This window comes from Somniosus microcephalus, chromosome 7 (genome assembly GCF_052327205.1).
Source record: "Somniosus microcephalus isolate GS21.2 chromosome 7, FLI_Smic_1.0, whole genome shotgun sequence".
Classification (NCBI taxonomy): domain Eukaryota; kingdom Metazoa; phylum Chordata; class Chondrichthyes; order Squaliformes; family Somniosidae; genus Somniosus; species Somniosus microcephalus.
The window spans coordinates 59,947,222-59,971,648 of NC_140993.1; the positions used below are offsets into that span (position 1 = coordinate 59,947,222).

At 42.6% G+C, this 24,427-nt stretch overlaps 1 protein-coding gene and 1 long non-coding RNA gene across 4 annotated transcripts in view; one reads left to right on the forward strand and one right to left on the reverse strand.

Moving 5' to 3' along the window:
- Positions 1 to 24,427, reverse strand: part of zc3h3 (zinc finger CCCH-type containing 3) — a 311,770-nt gene that overhangs the window by 165,580 nt on the left and 121,763 nt on the right. The window lies entirely within an intron of this gene.
- Positions 1 to 24,427, forward strand: part of LOC147114655 (uncharacterized) — a 53,386-nt gene that overhangs the window by 26,823 nt on the left and 2,136 nt on the right. Inside the window, exon 3 of the long non-coding RNA XR_015078973.1 lies at positions 6,191 to 6,294. This is a non-coding gene — a long non-coding RNA (uncharacterized LOC147114655). The remainder of the gene's footprint in view (positions 1 to 6,190; positions 6,295 to 24,427) is intronic.

Consider the following 24,427-nt stretch of genomic DNA (forward strand, 5'->3'; position numbering starts at 1 on the left):
GCGCAATACCGAGTCTTCTCAACTATCGACCTCAAATCCGCGTATCACCAGCTCCCCATTAGAACGGAGGACCGCCCATACACCGCCTTCGAGGCGAACGGACGCCTCTACCATTTTCTCAGAGTGCCCTTCGGGGTAACAAATGGGGTCTCGGTCTTCCAACGTGAGATGGACCGCATGGTTGACGAGAATAAACTACAAGCTACCTACCCCTATCTGGACAATGTCACTATCTGCGGGCACAACCAGCAAGACCACGATCTAAATCTTGCGAGATTTTTAAAAACTGCCCTAAAGCTGAATCTAACCTACAACGAAGACAAATGTGTCTTCAACACAACCCGTCTCTGTATCCTCGGCTGTGTGGTGGAAGATGGGGTAATTGGACCGGACCCTGACCGATTACGCCCCCTAAAGGAACTGCCCCTGCCACACAATCCCAAAGCTTTAAAAAGGTGCCTGGGATTTTTTTCGTATTATGCCCAATGGGTGCCCAATTACTCTGATAAGGCCCGACCCCTCATTAAATCGACGTCCTTCCCACTATCAGCTGAAGCTCGGGAGGCTTTCACCAGTATCAAACAGGACATTGAAAGGGCTGCACTGTGTGCAGTGGACGAAAGCATTCCCTTTCAAGTCGAAAGCGATGCGTCAGACTTTGCTTTAGCTGCGACCCTCAATCAGGCTGGGAGACCTGTGGCCGCCTTCTCCCGAACCCTTCAGGGACCTGAAATCAGGCACTCTTCTGTCGAGAAGGAGGCACAGGCTATAGTGGAGGCAGTGCGGCACTGGAGACACTACCTAGCCGGCAAACGTTTCACCCTGCTCACCGACCAGCGGTCGGTGGCTTTCATGTTTAATAACAAAGGGGGAAAATCAAGAATGACAAAATACTCAGGTGGAGGATCGAACTATCCACGTTCGACTATGATATTATGTACAGGCCGGGAGCCCTTAATGAACCCCCAGACGCCCTATCGCGGGGAATGTGTGCCAGCATTCATACGGACAAATTACAGGGTCTCCACAACGACCTCTGTCACCCAGGGGTCACCCGACTATACCATTTTATAAAGTCCCGCAATCTGCCCCACTCCATCGAGGAGGTCAGGGCAATGACCAGAGCCTGCCGCATCTGTGCGGAATGCAAGCCTCGTTTCTACAGGCCTGACCGTGCACACCTTATCAAAGCCACACGGCCATTCGAGTGCCTAAGTCTGGACTTCAAGGGACCCCTTCCCTCTGCCGACCGTAACGTATACTTCCTCAATATCATCGATGAATATTCCCGCTTCCCCTTCGCCATTCCCTGCCCAGACAACACCAGTGCCACGGTCATCAAGTGTCTCGGTAATCTATTCTGCATGTTTGGCATGCCGAACTACATACACAGCGATAGGGGGACGTCATTTATGAATGATGAACTGCGCCAGTTCTTGCTCTCAAAGGGGATAGCCACTAGCAGAACCACTAGCTACAACCCCCGGGGTAATGGGCAAGTGGAAAGGGAGAATGCTACTGTTTGGAAGGCTGTCACGTTAGCCTTAAAGTCAAAAGGCCTTCCGACCTCCCGCTGGCAGGAAGTCCTCCCAGACGTGCTCCACTCCATAAGGTCTCTGTTATGTACAGCCACTAACGCTACCCCTCACGAAAAGATGTTCGTTTTCCCCCGGAAATCCACCTCGGGCATATCTCTACCCGCGTGGCTGACGTCTCCGGGGACAGTACTATTGCGGAAGCACGTGAGAGGCCATAAAACGGACCCCCTTGTGGAAAAGGTACAGCTCCTCCATGCAAACCCTCAGTACGCCTATATCGAATACTCTGACGGGCGAGAGGACACTGTTTCCATAAAAGACCTCGCTCCCTCGGGGAGCGGAGAGAACGATGAGAGACTACCCGAGGAAGACCTACACCAAAGAGAGACAGGACGCCCAGAGGTATCAATACCCAACTTTAAACTGGAGGACACTGCAGATAACCTGGAAGACACTGCGGAGGCCCGGACAGCGGAGGAACCAGAATCCACTCCCCTAGAGGCACCCCAACTGGCTTTGCGCCGATCACTGAGAACCGCAAAACCTCCTGACAGACTCACTTATACCAACTTTTAAGAAACATCACCCCGATGGACTAAATCTAAAGAAGGGGTGAATGTAATGAAATGTGTTTGGCTTGCCTGTATTCGTTTTGCACTCATGTATATTACCCTCCCCCACACGGTGTATAGTTTCACTTCCTCTTTCCTGACTAACCTGGAATGTTCCAGGTCTTGGCTCTTGGCTCCGCCCCAGACTTCTCTGACATAAAGATCCCAGGATCTGTATGACTCATTCCTGCGAGCCAGTCAGTGTGTTGAGATGTTAGCTCTGATCTTAGTGATTAAAAGCCAACTTGTTAAAGTATAACTTCTAGTTTTGTGGTTATTGAAGGCACATCACTCCCCCTTCCCAGTTCTTAATTTCCACTGCATTTGTACTTTGAGGGCATGATTCAGGAGATCAGCAAAGGATGAACTGGAGATTTGGTTATTTTTGAAGAAGAAACTGGCTGAAAGGCTAAAGAACATGGTCCCAGCAACCATCAAAATTGAAGAGTAGGATAAAATAAACAGTGAATCAGAATCGCATCATAAAAAGGACACTTCCTTTCTGCAGGTAATTATGTGGTATCGGTAGATGCTATAGTGAAAGGTCTGGTCCCCACTGTCCTACCCTTTGAGGTAAAGGAGGAAAATAAATGAATAAGTAATGTTTAGATGATGCTTAGCTTGCACTTTAAAAGCCTGAAGGTTGTAGGAGAAAAACTGAAGGAGGTAAGAAGCGCTACTGTTTTGAGGTCCTCCAAAGAATTAGTTAAAGTAAAAGACAGTACAATAAAGTCTTGATGTCTACACAGTAAAGATGCAGAAAGGGAGAGCATGCAGGATGCTGTACTTAGAACTTAGAAGGAACAAAAGTGGAAAGTTCAGAGGAGCAATAAGTACAGGTTTATTGATAAAACTGAGAAAGACGAGGAAGATTGCGACAGAAAGAGAAAGGTTAAAGACTTTAGGTGAGAGAAGATCACCTACCAGGCAAATTTTTATTTTGTATCCTGTACAGGAATTTGGAAGTGTGCTGGAGGAGCTGCCCTTGAAATTGGGAGCGGTATTCAAGTCTTGATGAGCCTTGAGCTTTATAAAGTTAAGTGAAGCTAAGAGGAAAATTAGTGTTTGGTTGGTGAAGATCTAGAGCGCTTTCAGGTTTCAAGATATCCCAACACTCTCCCTGCCACCCCACTTGGTGTTGTATAACCTGTGGTTAGGACTTTCCAATACTTCATTAGAAGTACAAACACTGGAGTTTTACATCAATATAAACAGTACGTTCTTACTTAGTCACCCAGTTGTAAAAACACTATGCTCTGGATGCCCTACAGGGAAGCTTCAATTGTTTCCCTAGACAAACTATAACAACTTGGATTGATATAGCAGTAGAGTTGCTGAATCAGGAGCCAATTTAGGTTAACAAGTACGAGGGTGATGGGCGAGTGGGAGTTGTTAGAGGTAGAAGTAGGCAGTCTATAGGAGAGAGAGGATAAGTGAACCTGTAACTTTAAAAAAACTTAATTCTCCCTAAAACCAGAGTAGCTATTAGTATTTCCTGTGACACCATTCCATTCAGTACTTCATCATTGTACCATCATCTTATGCTTCAACAAGCAAGATGAGTTGAGAACACTAATTTTTGGTGAATAAAAAAAAAATTCAACTTCTTGGGCCGTATTTTGCGACTCCTATGGGTGCGTATGAGGTGAGTACGCACTCGTAGGGGTCATGCAAGTTCCAGGTTTAGACATGCAAAGCACATGCGCTAAAACCCGGAACTTGCAATCTGTCAAGAATCCTTGACAGATCCTCCGCATCCCTGGGAGAAGGGCCTCTGTGGGTGAAGAGTTGCGCTATTTGCCCAACTTCCGCCTGCTGAATGCCCATGAAATTCTTACGCCTGGTAAAAGCAAGCGTAAGGCCTGCTTTTACCAGCATAAGAGTTTTAAAAAAATAGAAAAATAAAATTTATCACTCCTCTTGATCACAAATTTTGGGCCCTTGTTTTTGTAAAAATGTCTGTCAACAGACAAGTGATCCTACAGGAGTACCTGATAACCTTTTGAAGACCTCTACTGATCCCTGTTTATTAGGTACAGGAAACTTTGGTTTATCCGGAGGTTAACTGTCCGGAATACTCGAGCCACCGGCAAAATTCAGGAGTCGGTTCAGTAAGTTTTTTTTCACCAGTCAGGCTCTGCAAGGTCTAGCTAAAGCTGTTGCTTAGCTACAGAGACGCTTGCAAGCTACGGCTGACTGTTTAGAAGCTGTTGCAGGGTTTGTTGCTAGATACAGAGCTCAAAAGCTTCCGTATGTTTTAACATTAGCGCTGGTTTGTCCGGCAGTTTTGATGGGACGGCAACAGCTCGGTCCCATCGGTGCCAGATATCACAAAGTTTCCTGTAGATGTAAAGCAGTCATGTGCTCAGAAATAAAACAGCACAATATAGCCATGGCTCTTCACTTGGGCCACTGATTGCAAATGCAGGATTGCAATTAATGGGCTGGAGCATGAGGCAGTAGTTAATTAGTGTTGGGTGGCAGGGAAAGAGAAATGAACAAAGATGAGGGGGAAAAGAGAGCAACAAAGATGAGGGGTTAAGAAGAACAAAGATAAGAAAAAAGATTGGAGCGACTGATCTTTTCTAGTTTAGTATTGTTAAAGAGACCCCCTCCATTAGAATTTTGTAGTACAGTGGTATTCCCCCAGGTGGTTCATTTAAGATTTAAAGTGCGGTAAACCTTCTAGGTATAATCCCAGGAGTTTACCTATAAAAAGCAACAACTTGAAGAGGTGTGGGGGGGGGGGGGGGGGCGGGGGGGAGAATAAGCCAATGCACAATAATCCTGATCCATGTCCTTTGGGGAAAAACAAGTCAACTAAAAGAGCACCTGAAAATAAGCTGCGTGAACTTCTTTCTAAAAAAGGGCCATTATTGACATATTGAGGAGTTTTCGGACAGGCAAAGATCTTGAGAAGATAGAAATGGCCTGCACAGTTCTGAAAAAAGCATACAAGCAAGCGGTGATGGTTACCAGGGCAAACCTTAGCCACAGTGGAAATTGAACATGCTGCATTGTAAACCTCTAAATTTTTACAATACTCCAACAACACAGTTTCTAAAGAATACAAAAGAGCAATGCAGCGAAGCCATGCTCTTTGAAACGGGGAAACAGAGGTAAGGGCTATATTTCAGCACGCCACCAAGGCTGAAAAAGGGTAGGAGATAAGATAATGTTAATTAAGTAGTGGTTTGGTGATGACAAACATTAATTTTAAATCACTTTCGATTGTAGGAGGAAGGTAACGTGCTGCAGTTTTTTATGCATCACTAAATATCGTTGTATGCTTATGTATGTATAGAGACTCTGCAGTGATTTATAGAAGATTTACAAGGTAACCCAGCCTCTTTAAAAAAAGCATACCTATTCATGTGACACTAGAAGCTAACCAAAGCAATTGTAATCTAAAAACCAGGGAATTAACCCTTTAAATGAGGATTGAAACCTTACTGAAATAAGTAACCACATTAGTCAAACAGTATTTTTTCTTAAAATAACAGAAAATGCTGGAAACACTCAGCAAGCCAGGCAGCATCTGTGGAGAGAGAAACAGAGTTAACGTTTCAGGTCTGTGGCCCTTCGTCAGTTCTGAAACATTAACTTTGTTTCTCTCTCCACGGATGCTGCCTGGCCTGCTGAGTGTTTCCAGCATTTTCTGTTGTTATTTCAGATTTCCAGCATCCGCAGCATTTTGCTATTGTATTAGTATTTTTTCCTCCCTCTTGCTCAAGTGATTCCAAAAGCAGTTTGCCTGGACAGGTAATGCTTAAACAACAACTGTCCCAGCTAAATTGGACACATCTAGTCAGACTATCAAAAGCAATTGCGCAAATTCTGACCAACAACCTGTGGTTGTGTAAATGTACAAAAGTAGTTTGCATCCATGTTGTTGTGTATGTACCTTTAAGAGAATAACTGGTCTCAGACTGCAGTACCGGCAGTGACCACCCCTGTATAAAAGGCGCTAGAGAGCCTCTGTTGTTTAGTTTCGTTATTGACTTCCACCAGTAAAGATCTGTTTGTTTTCTCTCCTGCTAGTCCGTGTCTCAATCATTCACGGACTTAACACATGTCATACCACAGGTGCAGTTATTTACATGATCGTCACCAATCAAGATGATGCCTAAACCCTGGATCTGTGGGTAAGTGATCTGTCCGTTACATGGCTTCTCTAATGGCTCTTTGGGTAAAAGCACTGTCGTACTGAGACATACAGAACAGAAGGGTTCCAGGTTCGAACCATAGACTGTGCTGAGTTAGCTGGTCTCAGCTGGGGCAACGGCTGAGCACCCTGGGGTATGGAAGTGGAGGAGGAACTGCTGGGATCCCGCTCCAGATTACTTATATATCCACCTATTAACAGGAGTCGTCCGCAACTGGTTAGCTACATGTACTATCGAAGCTCAAGTACAATAATGGCTACCTGGATGAAGTAGCAGAGGGTAACTACCCATGAGGGAGTCAAAGAAAATAACAAGGGGGGAAAAAAAACAGGTGAGAATTATTATAATTTTAAATTTCAAATGGCAATATTTGAACTCCCAGGTGATATTTTCTCACCTTTACATAAAGAATATCTGGCTTATGATAAGCACTGAAATAAATTCTGACATTTTATGGCTTCACAAATCCTGGTGTACAAGAGAGTTTGTCAAGTCACGCGACTTTATGTTGGGAGCCATCTGCCCGTCCTTCCGGTCAGGTTATCCCTCCCACAGAAACAGAAAAGGTTGCAGACAAAGGTCGATGTCTGTGCTCATTGCTACAGTACTGATAGCAGGCATTTCCACTCGGTCCATCTGCCTGTTCAGGTGGACGCAAAAGATCCCATGACACTATTCGATGATGATCAGAGTACGCCTGGGTAACATTCCTCTCGCAACTGATACCATCAAAAACAGATCAACTGGTAATTCATTTTTTTGCTGTTTGTGGGACCTTGCCATGTGCAATTGGCTGCTGAATTTGTCCACATTACAGAAGTGACTATACATCAAAAAGCAATACTTTGAGATTTCCTGAGGATGTGAAAGACATTATATAAATGAAAGTTCTGCCCTTTTAGTTGTTACAAGAAGGCCGAGTGTCATAGGAAAGGTATACTGAACTCTACAGCACCTGGCTGTGATTAATTTAATTGAAATATTGGTAACCCTTCCCTATCTCTGTAACCTCCTCCAGCCCTACAACCCTCTAAGAACTCTGCGTTCTTCCAATTTTGGCCTCATGCATCCCCAATTTCCTTCACCCCACCATCGGCGGCTGTGCCATTAGCTGTCTAGGCCCTAAGCTCTGGAATTCCCTCCCTAAACCTCTCCTCCTTTAAGACACTCCTTAAAAACCTACCTTTGACCAATGCTTTGGTCACCTAATATCTCGTGTGGTTCGGTGTCAAATGTTGTCTGATAACGCTCCTGTGATGCGCCTAGGGACGCTTCACTATGTTAAAGGCACTATATAAATGCAAGTTGTTGTTGCAACAGTACAGTAAATCCATTTTGCTGAACACTGGGGCTGTGACTAGCCTTGGGTGCTCATGCACCTTCAATAGGAGCTGATAATGGATACCAATGCAGTAACACTAATTAGTATCTGGAAAAACCAATATCAATTTTACACTTAAAACAATTCACCATCTAATCTTTATATAGCTTCATATTGTAGATAATAAAAAAAAAACACAAAAACACCCAAGGCATTTTAAAGTGAAGATAATAAGGCTTCCAATCTGTGCACTTCACCGATTATTGTGTTAGATACCAACAAACAAATAGGGAGATAACATTGTCTGCAAGATGATAGGTAAAAATAAAAAGGTTTCACACCTAAAGCTGTCAGTTCAGATTCATGATGGACACAGCGATGTTATGCTGCTGTATAGACAATCATCTCACTCCAACCCATATTAGGGCCAGCTGGATGTGGGCAAAAATCAAAATGATACCAATCATACAAGTTTTGACTTAAAAATATTTAAGACGACAATAGTTCTCATTCCACATTCAAGTTTGAACGCTTTTGATCCTAGCAACATCTTATCCAAAACACTAAAATTGAAACTGAATCAGGAGGGGGAGAGAAAGAATTAAAAAAAAAATCAATCTTAAAAACAGAGACACACACAGACAAATAAGTGCGCTTGGCTGAATGAAAGCAAAACCAAATGAAATTGGAAACTAGGCAAGACCCACACTAAAAATTAAGTACTGTATTACTATGTTGGAGCAATTACCTTCAATTTCATATCCTGTTTAAATCAATAATAAAGCACTAAACTGATTAAGCTGAGTCTTAAGGTGCCCAGTAAAGTAGACACAAATTATTAGGTACAGTCTGTGTGATTGCTGTTTCCATAATGTAAAACATGCAGATCAGCCCTGCTAATTCAGCCTCATAACACTAGCAGTAATACGTGCAAGCTGAATTTCTGGATGGCTATAGAAATTATGTGCAGGCAGGAGGGAGGGATGTAATTTATAATCTTCTGACCAATGTTTTATGGCTCTCTTAATTCAGCTTCTGCTACTATTAACGTAGTTAATGTTGAGATTATATCTATATTTTTGAAGTCAGGGGAGTGATTTATGGGTCCCATTTTTCCGGTCCCAGCTCCCTCGCTGTTAAATCAAGTATCTTACCAATTAAGTGCTGACTACTCCAGTGTATGTGATCCGAACAGATAGCTTAACCACAAATTAAACCACTGGCTATTACATCCTACAGCTTATTACAATCAAGTGTTCAGCTTCTTGTATTTTATCAAAATCTCCGTCTTGCTCGCTTCTACCGACCCCCTCCCCCCTGCCGTAAGGGAAACACAGCGGGAGCGGGGGGGGTGGGGGGAGAGAGGAGAGGTGAAGAAACTGACCAGAAACATACTTCATATTTATTAGTGATGAAAGTAGGAGTCATGAAAAATGCACTTTTTTAATGACTCAAAGTGATCGGTAAGTCTAATTTCACTGTGTAGTAATATTTTATGTGATCGTGGAGTGGTTTTAATTGAAAAATCCAGTCAAAATCAATATTTACTGCATTCTCCACACAATGAATAGCAAGTCTTGAAGCTCCCAACTTTCTCTTACTAAAAACACACACACACATATATATTATAATAACGAAAAAAGCTCAAAGCTGTACCATGAATTTGTCCCTTCCCTTCTTCCACTAAAAAAGCAGATGTCAGTTGTAAATACAAGTCTTGCAACCCACTGAATGAAAGCTAGTGTAATCCAGATATTCAAAAAAGGGGCAGTTAACGAATTATAGACAAGTGAGTCTAAAATCAGTTGTAGTCAAAATGCTTGCATAAAAATTAAAATTACCAATAGTATTTAAGTAATCGGTCAGGAACTCAAAAGACTAAATATCACAAAAGTAGGCCATTGGACCCATTATATCTGTGATTATATCCTGTACATAGGCAGCATGCTGTGTGTTGATTGCTCGTGAACCTTCAGTGGATGATGATATATAAGCCCGATAGTAACGTGCAGGTGGGAAGGGTGCGGGGAAGCCCAGTAGCGGGCGAAGAACCCAGCAAGGCCAGGGATGTGGAGGCCTTACCGATCTTAATGGTAGGACCTCATTTATATAAATCAATGCAGACACCCGCCCAAAAGCTGGGCATATCAACTGCCTAGCCGGAGGGCAGGAGCAGAAATTAGTGGCAGGAGACCGCATCTGGGGATTGTGGTAAAAGGCCTAGTCAGTCAGTAAGGGGGGGGGGGGGGGGGGGGCGGGGAAATGTAGGCTCGGGGCCGCGAGCGTGAGGAGCCAGAGAGGTGGGGCCCGTGATCAGCATGAGAGGTCGAGGCTGTGATCGGGGGGGGAGTGTGGGGCAGAGAGATCGAGGCTGCAATCGGGGGAGGAGCCTGAGAGATCGAGGCCGTGATTGGGAGTTGGGGTGGGGGGGGGGGGGGGGGAAAAAAGAGAGCCTGAGAAAATCGAGGCCGCGGTTGGAGCTGGGGAAGCTGATGGCTTTCTTGTGAGGCCTGGCAGGAGCACTCCTGTTCCTTACGGCTCGCAAGGAGTTTAAAAGCAGGCAAAGTTTTAAAACTTACCTGGGCCACTTCTGGCCAGTCGTTCCTCCCGCCTTCTTGGTGCTGCCGGGCAGCAGACAGTGCGGGACTCCCCCCTGTGGTGAGGTTAAAAATAAGCTGCGGCACCAATGACATCATCAGGCTGCAAATTTTGCACGTTAAGTAGGTCCCCATCTGCTTTTAGCAGGAGCCTCGTCCAGGGCCTGAATCGCCGGTGTAAATATTATGGTGGCTGGGAATGGGGTCAAGTTGCTCGATCCCGATACTTTAACCATCCCCACCCCCAACACTCTTCAGCCCATCGGGGGAAGGGTTAAAATCGAGGCCATAGTGTCTAGAGGAGAGAGAGGGGTGAGAGGCAGATGGGTGTAGGGAGGGAATTCCAGAAGATAAGTCAGGAACAACAATTTCCTACATCTTCTCTCCTCAGAAATTAAAAAAACATATTCAAGGAGTCAAAAATGCAACTGACTCAATTTCAGGGACATTTTATTTTAAATCAGAACCGATAGAAAATACTTAGAAAATCAATGGATAATCAGTTCAGAATGTTTATAATAATCTTCACAAAAAATAAACAACTTAATTTACTTGTGGTTAAGTGAACTAATAATGGACTGTACTTGGGAAGTAAAGGGATATGAATATCAATCTGAAGGACAAGGTGCCAGTACTGTACCAGAAGACTGAAGATTGGCATGTCGGTTTGAAGGACAATGCTGCATAAACGGAAACAGACCTTCAGCGAGGCTGCGGTCCTCAATTTCCCAAAAATAACTGACAGCATTTTACAGGACATTATCTGATCATTAAGGGTATGGAAAGAATAAATCTAGAATATTACTTCAATTTAAATTGCAAGAGTAGGATAAGGAGACACAGATACAAACAAGTAAACAGTAACTTTTAAGACGGATTTTTAGGATGTTCTCCTTCACAGAGTAGAATGCACCTCTAGATAGAGTAGTGGAACCAAAAACACTGGAATTATTTACAAATCAATTAGATGCTGCAATGGAGGGAATGTAGGGTCTTTTTGGGTGCATAAATTAAGATGGCCTGATTTATAATTGTTTTATGATCTGAAGCACATAAAGGCCACAAAGATTAGTTAGCATGACATTCGAAGCAATCGGCCATGCCTCATTGATACTGGGATTCTCCGAGGGAATGAAGCAGAAAAGGGTACCCTGCTTCATGACATTTGCTGTCGACATCGAACTGTCTGGCCAGGTGACAGTGTGGGAAGACTTTATTATGCAAAAGGATTTTGGCGGGGTGAGGGGAGGGGGTGGCAAGAGACATATTATTCAAAGGGGTTCAGGCAAATTAAGTGAATGAAAAATAAGCTTATAACATGTAAAAATATAAGATGGTATCTATTATTAAGGGCGTGGTAACAGGGCACTTGGAAAATCATATCTGATTAGGTAGAGTCAACATTATTTTATTTAAAGGAAAATCATGCTTGATAAATCTATTCATAGTTTTTTTGAGGGCGTAACTAGCAGGGTAGATAAGGGAGAACCAGTGGATGTAGTATATTTGGCTTTTCAGAAGGCAATCGATAAGGTGCCACACAAGATTAGGGTTCATGGGATTGGGGGTAATATATTAGCATGATGAATTGAGGATTGCTTAACAGACAGAAAACAGAGAGTAAGAATAAACAGGTCATTTTCGGGGTGGCAGGGGTGTAACTAGTGGAGTGCCATAATCAGTGCTTGGGCCTCAGCTATTTACAATCTATATCAATGACTTAGATGACAGGACAGAGTGTAATATATCCAAGTTTGCTGAGGATATAAATCTAGGTGGGAAAGTAAGCTGTGAAGAGGACATAAAGAGGCTGTAAAGGGATATAGACCGGTCAAGATATTGAGCAAAAAGGTGGCAGATGGAGTATAATGTAGGGCAATTATTCACATTGGTAGGAAGAATGGAAAAGCAGAATATTTTTTTTAGAAAGGTGAGAACATAAGAATTAGGAGCAGAAGTAGGCCATACAGCCCCTTGAGCCATTCAAGAAGATCATGGTTGATCTTCGACCTCAACTCCACTTTCCCATCCTAGCTCCATATCCCTCGATTCCCCGAGAGTCCAAAAATGTATCTATCTCAGCCTTGAATATAGTCAATGATTCAGCATTCACAGCCCTTTGGGGCAGAGAATTCCAAAGATTCACAGCCCTCTGAGTGAAGAAATTCTTCATCAGTCCTAAATGGCCGACCCCTTATCTTGAGACGAAGCCCCCTAGTCCGAGACTCTCAAGCCAGGGGAAACAACTTCAGTATCGATCCCGTCAATCTCCCTCAGATTCTTATATATTTCAATGAGATTACCTCGCGTTCTTCTAAACTCCAGAGAGTATAGGCCCAATCTACTCAATCTCTCCTCATATGATTTGCCATATTACCACTTTCTTAATAATGGATTCCAGCATTTTCCTGATGACTGATGTCAGGCTAACTGGCCTGTAGTTCCCCGTTTTCTCCCTCCTTTCTTGAATAGCAGGGTTATATTTGTTACTAGTTTCTCATGAATTGGAAGGTAACTGTTGGTATTCAGAGGGATTTGGGAGTCCTTGTACACGAATAGAAAGCAATTAAGGTGGCAAATAGTATATTAGCCTTTATTGCAAGGGGTTTGGAGCACAAGAGTAAGGAAGTCTTACTACAATTATATAGGCCTTTAGTGAGACCACACCTGGAGTATGGTGTACAGTTTTGGTCTCCTTACCTAAGGAGGGATATACTTGCCTTAGAGGGGGCACAACAAAGGTTCAATAGATTGATTCCTGGGATGAGAGGGCTGTCCTATGAGAGAGCAAGTAGAATGGGCCTATACTCTCTGTAGTTTAGAAGAATGAGAGGTGATCTCATTGTAACGTATAAAATTCTTCGAGGGCTCGACAGGGTAGATGCCGAGATGCTGTTTCCCCTGGCTGGAGAATCTAGATCTAGGGGTCACAGTCTCAGGATAAGGGATCAGCCATTTAGGACTGAGATGAGGAGAAATTTCTTCAGAGGGTTGTGAATCTTTGGAAATCTCTACCCCAGAGGGCTGTGGACACTCAGCCGATGAGTATGTTTAAGACGGAGATCGGTAAATTTTTGGGCACTAAAGCAATCAAGGGATTATGAGGATAGGGCTGGAAAGTGGAGTTGATGTAGAAGTTCAGTCATGATCTTATTGAATGGCGGAGTAGGCTCAAGGGGTCGTATGGCCTACTCCTACTTCTTATGTTCTTATCATGTATATTTTGTACAAGGAAGACAAGAAATATATAGAATGGATTAGTGTCCATTTTCCAAAAGGAGGAAAAGAAGAATTTGGGCATTCATTGAAAATATCTAAAATCCGGTCAATATAAAGCTGGTTTTAAGTACTTCGATATACCTTAACTGAACTTGAGTATCATTAGTCCACTTTAACCCTGTATAATTCCATATTTAGAATACAGTGTGCAATTCTGTCCAACCTACATTTGAAGGGACATTGGTGGATTGAAGATGGCCAAAAAAAGAACGAGACTGAGTGACTGAACTTAAAATGTAAGTCACAGAAATGGTGGAATGAAGATTGAGAAGGGATGTAATCTAGGTTTACAGGACAGAGGCAGCCATATCAGGTTTATTAACTTCAAATATGTCCATAACCCTGTTGTCATATTTGACGACATTTATCTTGCTGCAGTACCAGGCCAGAGCCTCTAGCTCTATTTGAAGGCAAACAGTCCATGCAGCTAACAGTGACTGTAAGAACAAGTACAAAATTGGTAAATGTTAAACAAGACTAGAGAACAGAATTGTTCATGTTTCTAGTAAAAAATTAACCCTATCTATTCATATACTACACATGTATGGTAACCTAGTGGCTGTGGTACTAGACTAGCAACTCTGAGGTTGAGTTTGAATCCCATTGTGGCATTTTGTGAGTTTGAATTCAATGGAGTAAATTTTGGTCCTGTATCTAGGAGTATCAGATTTCCTGGGTGCTGCAAATAGAAGAAAATTGTACAGGAAGGAACACGTGCCTATAAAGAAGCTCACCAAGTTTATGCCCTTGATTTAAATGGATGGGAAACTGGATGACTCCCTTCTGAGCACGAGTTCCTTCCTACTCAGTTTTCCTTTATTCATTGCACCCAGGTCATGCAACATGCCCAGTAAAATCTATCCAAATTAATCTGGCAATTTGTGGGTCACCACCATAGTCAACAACAACTTGCATTTATATAGAAAAATGTCCCAAGGCACTTTACAGAGATATGAGGAAAAGAAAGTGACTATGAAAGCTGCAAGATTTTTGTATAAACTCAAGTGGATCCCTAATGTCCTACACAGAAGGGAACTTGTTACCGCTATCCAGTCTGGCATAGCTTGACTCTAGTCCAATACTACATGGTTGACATACAGTGCCCTCTGAAGTAGCCTAGAAAGCCATTCGGTTGTAAAATAAAATACAACTGCCACCATCTTCTCAGGGCAACAAGTGATGGACAAACCCAGAGAACACATTATAAATTGGTCAGTGGCAACTAAATGCATGGTTACCAAGGACCAATCCATGAGTCCAAGCCTCTTTCCCACCGGAGTGGCTTCAGTTCAGAACTGTGTGTTTTGCCACTATTCGCCAGATCCACATCACGGATAGCCTCTCCGCACGCAGTCCCTGGTTATGCTGCCCAGCCTCCCTCCACCCATGATTCTTCCGAACCCTCTTCCCCACCTAGCTCTGCGCAATGCAGGCTTGAGCACCTTGCTCTGCTCCAGCCCTAGGCCCCGGTACCCAAATGGCAGCTTCTTCCTTCCACCCCACATTTAAGAATGCATCAGTGTAATTTAGAACATTGGTTCCAGAGCTAATGAGACTATAAGAAGATGATCATCTGGTTTAGGACAGAAGTATACAAGCCAAGTTACAGAACTGAGAAAAGCCAGTGAACAGTTAAAAAATAATCAGATAGTGCAAAAAGCAAATCTGATAGCACAAAAAGCAATGTAAAACTAAAAACAGCACTGAATAAAGCCCTGCGACCAAGGCCAATGCTTCAAGGTGACTGAATAACTTAAATGTCTTTTTATTACAGCACCTGCTCATACAGGAGCCTGGAAAACAGCTGAATCAGGTGCCACCTAAATCCACATGCTTCACTCACTGTTTTATTTCTGGTTTGTTTTTGCTTCTGGCAGAATGCTACCCACCTAACCTGTGTGTGAGACAGCACAGGACGGGCTGGCACTCCGCCCCAGTGGCCACTCGTATGGATCAAACCATGTCCCTCTTCACAGCTCTCTGCCACAAAACTAGTGCAGCACTGCAAGTCTACGGCTGAATTTACTCCTCAAACTTTGCCCCATCATGCAGATGAAGCCATTGACAGTATCTTTGGCATAGAGAGACAGAGGAAAGTTTCATGCCACCGAGCAGAAACAGGCTGGTAGTACCCTGAAAATTCATGGTAGGGTATGACTTACCTCCTCATTTATGTTTATATGAAACACATAGGTTACTAGATCTATACAGCGGCTGGTACATCATTGCAAATTGTTTTGTTTCAACTCTATATTCTTGGGCAGTTAATAAATTACAGCTTTCCTGTAAGTGATATACTCCCCTCGGGGCCCTGCCTTACCAGAGTCTGCACACTTTCTGCAAATCTTAACCCGAGGACCTTCTGTCGGTAGAGCTGCAGCCATGGCAACAGTGCAACTGGCAATCCATGGCAATAAGCACTCTGGAGAACACGCACCCTACCAGATGGAGTCACCAGACAGTACGTAGCCATGGCAAAAGCTCACCGTTTCAGAAAGTTGGTGACATTGACATGACAGATGATAAAGCGGGTGGGCTGTGGTTGAGTGCACACCTCCCAGCCCTACACAAACAACATGAATGCGACTGATGTGGGTGAAATAATTTCTTGAGGCGATCAGAAAATCTGGGCTCCAGGAGAAAGGTGAGTGAGAGACAAACGATTGAATGTGATAAAAAGGCATTCAAGAGAGAGGAGTGAGAGAAAAGGTGCCGATGATAATGAGAATGTGAGAGAGGAGAGATGGAGAGCGTGGAGTGTGAGAAATAGAAAGAAAAGGAGACACAAGTAGAGAGACACAGCTACAGTCTTTAAAAAAAATGTAAGTGAGCAACACCCTGGGAAATCAACTAGTTGTACAAAGCCTTGGTCAGACTCAATCTGAAGTACTGATTTCAATTTTAGGCACTACACCTCAGGAAGGATATATTGGCCTTGGATGGGGCTTAGAGAACATAAGAACATAAGAACATAAGAAATAGGAGCAGGAGCAGGCCATTCGGTCCATCGAGCCTGCTCCGCCATTCAATAAGATCTTGCCTGATCTTCTACCTCAACTCCACTTTCCTGCACTATCCCCATATTCCTTGATTCTCTTAATATCCAAAAATCTATCGATCTCTGTCTTGAATATACTCAATGACTGAGCCTCCACAGCCCTCTGGGGTAGAGAATTCCAAAGATTCACCACCCTGAGTAAAGAGGTTTCTCCTCATTTCAATCCTAAATGGCCGACCCCTTATTCTGAGACTGTGACCCCTGGTTGTAGACTCCCCAGCCAGGGGAAACATCCTCCCTGCATCTACCCTGTAAAGCCCTGTAAGGATTTTGTATGTTTCAATGAGATCACCCCTCATTCTTCTAAACTCCAGAGAATATAGGCCTAGTCTACTCAATCTCTCCTTATAGGACAATCCCCCCATCCCAGGAAAGGAACCAGTCTGGTGAGCCTTCGTTGCACTCCCTCTATGGCAAGCATATCCTTCCTTAGGTAAGGAGACCAAAACTGTACACAATACTCCAGGTGTGGTCTCACCAGGGCCCTATATAATTGCAGTAAGACATCTTTACTCTTCTACTCAAATCCTCTTGTAATAAAGGCCAACATACCATTTGCTTTCCTAATTGCTTGCTGTACCTGCATGTTAACTCTCAGTGATTCGTGTACAAGGACACCCAGGTTCCTCAGAACACCAACATTTCCCAATCTCGCACCATTTAAAAAACTCTGCTTTTCTATTTTTCCTACCAAAGTGGATAACTTCACATTTCTCTACATTATATTCCATTTGCCATGTTCTTGCCCACTCACTTATCCCCTTGATCCTCTTTGCATCCTCCTCACAACTTACATTCCCACCTAGCTTGATATCATTAGCAAGCTTGGATATATTACATTTGGTCCCCTCATCCAAATCATTGACATAGATTGTGACTAGCTGAGGCCCAAGCACTGATCCTTACGGTACCCTACTAGTTACAGCCTGCCAACCCGAAAATGACCCATTTATTCCTACTCTGTTTTCTGTCCATTAACCAATCCTCAATTCATGCTAGTATATTACCCCCAATCCCATGAGCCCTAATTTTGTTTAATAACCTCGTGTAGCACCTTATAGAATGCCTTCTGAAAATCCAAATACACCACATCCACTGGTTTTCCAGCATTTCTAGCATTTTCCCTACTACTGATGTCAGGTTAACTGGTCTGTAGTCCCCCATTTTCTCTCTCTCCCTCCTTTCTTAAATAGTGGAGTTACATTTGCCACCTTCCAATCTGCAGGAACCATTCTAGAAATCAATGGAATTTTGGAAAATGACAACCAATGCATCAACTATCTCTATAGCCACCTCTTTCAAAACCCTAGGATGTAGGCCATCAGGTCCAGGGGATTTATTGGCTTTCAGTCCCATTAATTTCTCCAGTACTATTTATTACGAACACTAATTTCTTTCAGTTCCTCATTCTCACTAGACCCTTGGTGCTCCACTATTTCTGGGAGGTTTTTTACGTCTTCTTCCGTGAAGACAGACACAAAGTATTTGTTTAATTTCTCTGCCATTTCCTTATTCCCCATTATAATTTCTCCTGTCTCAGCCTATAAGGCCCCACATTTACTTTCGCTAATCTTTTCCTTTTTACATACCTACAGAAGCTTTTACAGTTTGTTTTTATGTCTCTCGCTAGTTTACTCTCATATTCTACTTTCCCTTTCTTTATCAATTTCTTGGTCCTCCTTTGCTGAATTCCAAAAGGGTTAAAATAGGAGGACAGGTTGCATAAACTTGGCTTGTATTCCCTTGAGCATAGAAGATTGAGGGGTGATCGGATTGAGGTGTTTAAAATGTTTAAAAAATTTTTTAGAGTTGATATGGAGAAACTATTTCATCTGGTAGGGAAATCTAGAATAAAGGGGACATAAACTTAAAATTAAAGCTAGGCCATTCAGGAGTGAAAACAGGAAGCACTTTTTCCACACAAAGGGTAGTAGAAATCTGGACCTCTCTCTCTTAGGGCTGTGGGTGCTGGGACAATTGGAGCTATCAAGACTGAGATAGATAGATTTTTGTTAGGTAAGGATATCAAGGGATACAGAGCAAAGGTGGGTAAATAGAGTTGAGGTGGAGATCAGCCATGATCTAATTGAATGGCAGTGCAGGCTCGAGGGACTGAATGGCTTACTCCTGTTCCTAATGTTTCTAACTAGTATAGATTTTATATATATTTTTTTAAAGTTATATGAACATGTCGATAGAAATGCTTACAAGGATAAGTATGGATGCAAATCATAGAAACTTACAGAAGGAGGCCATTCAGCCCATCATGCCTGTGCTGGATCTTTGAAAGAGCAGTCATGTTTAGTCCCACATCCCTGCGTTTTGTCTGTAACCCTGCAAGTTCCTCATCCTCAAGTCCCTGTCCAACACCCTTTTAAAAATTTTTAAGGAATCAGCTTCCACCACCTTTTCAGGTAGAGCGTTCCAGATCCCAACAACTCTGTGAAAACATTTCTCCTCAATGATTTTGAATCTATGACCTATAGTTATTGACCCACTCATCAGAGGGAATAATTTTTCTCTATTCACTATATCAAAACCTCTCATCATCTTTAAAACCTTTTTTAGGTCACCTCTTATGCTTTTTAAACCACCTTATCAATTTGGCCTGCCACCTTTAAGAATTTGTGTATATGGATACCAAGGTGTCTCTGCTCATCTACACTTTTCAAAATCATGCCATTTATAGGATACGGTCTTTCCATATGAGTCCTCCCAAAGTGCATCAATCACTTCACACTTCTGAGTATAAATGATTCAAACTTGCACAGAACTTCAGGTCTATTTAATTAGTAATTAATATAAATTTGAAATTTAGTGCAGGAGTTAAGTATTAGAACCTAAGAAAGGACAAGGTCAAGAAAAGGCAGTGTAATATCCAAGCTCATCCCTCTCATACTCTAATATAACAACAGAAAATGCTGGAAATACTCAGCAGGTTAGGCAGCATCTGTGGAGAGAGAAACAGAGTTCATGTTTCAGGTCGATGACCCTTCGTCAGAACTGGAAAAAGTTAGAGATGTAACAGGTTTTAAGCAAGTGCAGAGGCATTCTCTCGTTCTCCCATTATAGTATCCAAATGCAATTGGAAGGTACCTACATTTTTTGTCTCTATTGCCCTGCTGGGCAGATTCTTCCAAGTAGTTATCACACTGAATAATAAAGTTCTTCCTAACAGCAGTTTTAAATTAACTTTTCAATCATTTCAAATCTCTGCTAGTGCTATTTTCTTAGTTCATTTTGAAGTAAAATTCTGGGTTTAACTTATCTATACCATTTAACATTCAACAGTCTCCTCGAGATTTGTTTGATTACCTCAATGAGTTGAAGGGGAATTTCCCAGAGTTTTTCCTGAACTGGTCTTAGAATATTTTTGCCTCATCATTCATTGGCATATATGGCTACATGATGTCTGGTTGAAGCTAGCTTGATGGATCAGGTGATCTTTTCCCACCCTTTTTATGTTTGGATAGCTTAATGATGTTGTCCATTTCCTACCTTCTTACTAGACTGTAAGAGCTTCAGGTTCTCTAATCTTTTCCCTTACATTTGTGACCAATCTGATTGCTCTTCTTTGCACCCTGTCCAATTCCTATATGTTTTTTTGTGCCACGGTGACTAGAACTGAAAATGACATTCGGAGTGTGGTCTGACCAGTGCATTGTAAAGCCTCAGGATAACCTCCGTAGGCTTGTACTTCAATGTTCGCAAGATAATTATGGATGATGAAGGCCATTCAGCTCATATTAATTCATCCATCCAGAGAGATCCTAACATCACCAATTGTAGCATCCAATTGGATAATTACTATTTTATGCTCATCCTCAGATCAAGCACGTTTACATCTTTTATAGTTTTCACCTCTTCTCTGACTGCCCTCTTGCTATTGTGGTATTGAAATAATTTTTTATTGTTAAGTTTACTATCAGCTGCTATGCTTTTTTCTTGGTCTCTTATTGCTCTCCGATTACCCTTTTAATGTGTTTTGGCATTTTCTTGTATTCATGCCAGTGAGGCCATTCTCCTGGCAGGATTTGTAGAAGCCTATGTCCTCATTATCTTATTTTTAACATTTATTAAACACTTAGGTTAATTTTGATTAGTTTGGGCTTGTTGGTTTTAGGACTGTATTTATCTTGCATTCTCAGCATTAGACCTTTAAAAGTATTCCACTTTTCTTTTACTCAAGTGTTGTTGAAGATCTCCCCCCACTTACTTTAATTGTTCCCTCATTTCATTGAATTTAGTCCTGGCTCCTGACCTTAGGTATTTTTGACCCTCAGATCACATTAAACATGATTATTCTGTGGCCGCTGTCCCGAGTTATAACTTTGATTTTGTGTACATTTTCTGAGTCTTTTATGAATACCAGATCAAGATGAGTACTGGTTTTCGTGGCTTCCTTGACGAACTGGGTCAAGAAGCAATCATGCACTACCATCTATCGACTCTAAACCACTTGGGTTTTCCCAGTTTATATTAAATTGGTTGACGTCTCCCATTAAAATAAGTTTCCTGTTTTCACATATCTTTACTCTCTTCTAGAGCAAATTGTCTTCCTCCCTGCACTGATTGGGGTCTCGACCATACCCCAAGTGTTACCTTGGATTCCTTTTTTCTTTAGAGATGTCTAACCAGCGTAGTTCATTTTGTAGCTTCCAACCTTCCACAGGATCAACTTAATTTACCTTCCATGTGTCCCTGACATATAGGGCTACACCCATCGTTTTTTTGTTCACTTTTTTGCTAAACACGCTATACCCTCGATATATTTATTTCCATCCTTTGGATTTAGCCATGTTTCTAATATTCCCAATATATTGTAGTTCCCCAATAGTGCAACAGCCTCCAGTCCCGACACCTTATTTCGAATTCTTCCAGTGTTCGTGTACATACATTTTATTGTAGATATATCTCCTCTCATGTCTCTCTCTTCCTGGTCTCCAGTTTTGTGCGTTCGTCTATATATCTAAGCTCCTACCTATCTGTTGTACGCCTTCTACCCCAAGATCCGTCTCATCTCTGATCTGGTTTGCTTGCTGCCCTTCCCCCCACCTAGCTATTTTAAATGATTTTACTCTGCTATTTCAATGTTCCTTTCAAGTTTCTGACTTAAGTGTAGCCCATCTTGTACTAGTCCATTTTTTATTCAGGGAGGATTCCCAGTTATTTATGAAGGTAGCCTAGTTGTTCTGCTACTAGTCACTCGTTGACCTTCTAATATTTAGGAAAGGAGGGAAAGAGAGTTGAGAAGTATAACTAGAGAACGTTACTTTGCAGCCTCTACTTGAGTTTTGAGCCAATCCTCATTTGCTTCTAAGTCAACTACTACCTACCACTGGGTCCCTACCTGTTCCCTTCAGTATCTCTTCTAACCTTTCCTCAAGTTCTAGTGACATATTCCAGCATTCTGCTGGCTTTTGAAATTGCTTTCCCCACATTAACTGTACGTTGAAAGAGACACGTCTATGATGACTCCCAGATCCCTTTCTAAGTCTCATTATGCTAATCAATTTGTTATTTAATAGTCCTGTTGTACTACAGTATAAGTTTGACAACAGTAACTGATGCGAATGACAGCAGCAAGTTCATACTGCTTGCTCTACATTACACCTCTGTCAGAGACTACAGAGCTCTGCATGCGGACAACTCCACACACTGGCATCCAACAGCCTGTCACATTTGTAATGTGAGCCAAAAGCCAATGTCTCTACGCCACCATTAAAAAGTTGATGTTAAGAAAGTTCCCAGGTGGTTTTCCCTGATCGTTGGGACAACAGAACTTAGTGCTTGGGGTGTCGGGAGCACAAATCTGTATTTTAACAGTCCACGACTCAACAAACATAGCATTCTTCAAGCCAATCTAATTCTAACTGTTACAGGTTCAATTATAACATCAGATACACAGAATAAGTTGGGAAAAAGGGGTGCTACATAGTGCCACCTTTAGCATCATTTTCTGCTATGTTGCTGTGCAAACTTCGGTATTATCTGGGAAGGGGAGAGGGGTGTACTTTTATGCAAACAGAAGTGCTGATGACATCGGGGGGAACTGGCTGAGACAAATTGTTGAACCCTCAGTGTACAGTAACTGAATTAACATTAATTCAGGATGCTTCATCGATCCAGTCATTTCAACTATGTGCATGTTAATTCGTCTCCTTTACACAACACTAAGTATTCCTGGCCAGTTCCCCCGATATACCATCAGTACTCACTGTTAACCAAAATATTAGAGAAATGAATGGAGACAGACAATAGGAAGAAAACAAGACAATTATATTAAGGTAAATCATAATCCTTTTAAATTCTTGATTTTTGAAAAGGGTTCCTGATGGCAAGACTATCTGTAATCAAATCCATAGAATTAGAATTAAAAAGATACTTTAAAAAAATGTTTTTAAAAGTAATAAATATTCTAACAGGAAAACATAATAACATAGGCTGACTGATCCATATACGTATCGTGAACCACATCTTTAAATATTTGTACATAGAATACCTGTGCTCAACAGAAAAAAGCCATAAGGAGAAAGGGGAGAAAAAAGAGAGAATAAGGAAAGGAGAGCAAAAGGGTGGGGGGGGGGGGGGGGAGAAAGAGGGAAAAGAGAGAGAAAAGGGATGAAAGAGAAAAAGGAGGCAAGCAAGGGAGAGAGAGAAGTAAGGAGAAAAAAGGGGCAGAGCAAAGAGTGGTCTGGCAAGGGGAGGGAAGGAGGAGAGAAGCAGGGAGAAAAGAAGAAAGGAAGAGAATCCAATAATTTTTTTTGCTGTCCTTTTTGTATTCCTCATGAGCATTTCAGTTCCAATAACATGGTGGCTGGTTCACGGTCTACCTTATGTACCATATTTTTTTAATTCATTCACGGGATGTGGGCATTGCTGGCAAGGCCAGCATTTATTGCCCATCCCCAAATGCCCTCGAGAAGGTGGTGGTGAGCCGCCTTCTTGAACCACTGCAGTCCGTGTGGTGATGGTACTCCCAGTGCTATTAGGGAGGGAGTTCCAGGATTTTGACCCAGCAACGATGAAGGAACGACGATATATTTCCAAGTCAGAATGGTGTGAGACTTGGAGGGGAATTCTCAGCTTCTGACATGCTCTTGTAGCCACAGTATTAATATGGCTGGTCCAGTTACATTTCTGGTCAATGGTGACCCCCCCCAGGATCTTGATGGTGGGGGAGTCGACGATTGTAATGCCATTGAATGTAAAGGGGAGGTGGTTAGACACTCTCTTTGTTAGAGATAGTCATTGCCTGGCACTTAAGTGCCAAGTAACATTCGTGCCACAAATCAGCCCAAGCCTGAGTGTCATCCAAGTTTTGCTGCATGCAGGCATGGACTGCTTCATTATCTCAGGAGTTGCGAATGGAACCGAATACTGTGCAATCATCAGCGAACATCCCCACTTCTGACATTATGATGGAGGGAAGCAGCTGAAGATGGTTGGGCCTAGGACACTGCCATGAGGAACTCCTGCAGCGATGTCCTGGGGCTGAGATGATTGGCATCCAACAACCACCTTCCTTTGTGCTAGATATGACTCCAGCCATTGGAGAGTTTTCCCCTTGATTACCATTGACTTCAATTTTACTAGGGCTCCTTGATGCCACACTCGGTCAAATGCTGCCTTGATGTCAAGGGCAGTCAGTCTCACCTCACCTCTGGAATTCAGCTCTTTTGACCATGTTTGGACCAAGGTTGTAATGAGGTCTGGAGCCGAGCGGTCCTGGCAAATAGCCAAACTGAGCATCGGTGGGCAGGTTATTGGTGAGTAAGTGCTGCTTGATAGCACGGTCAACGACCCCTTCCATCACTTTGCTGATGGGGCTGTAATTGGCTGGATTGGATTTGTCCT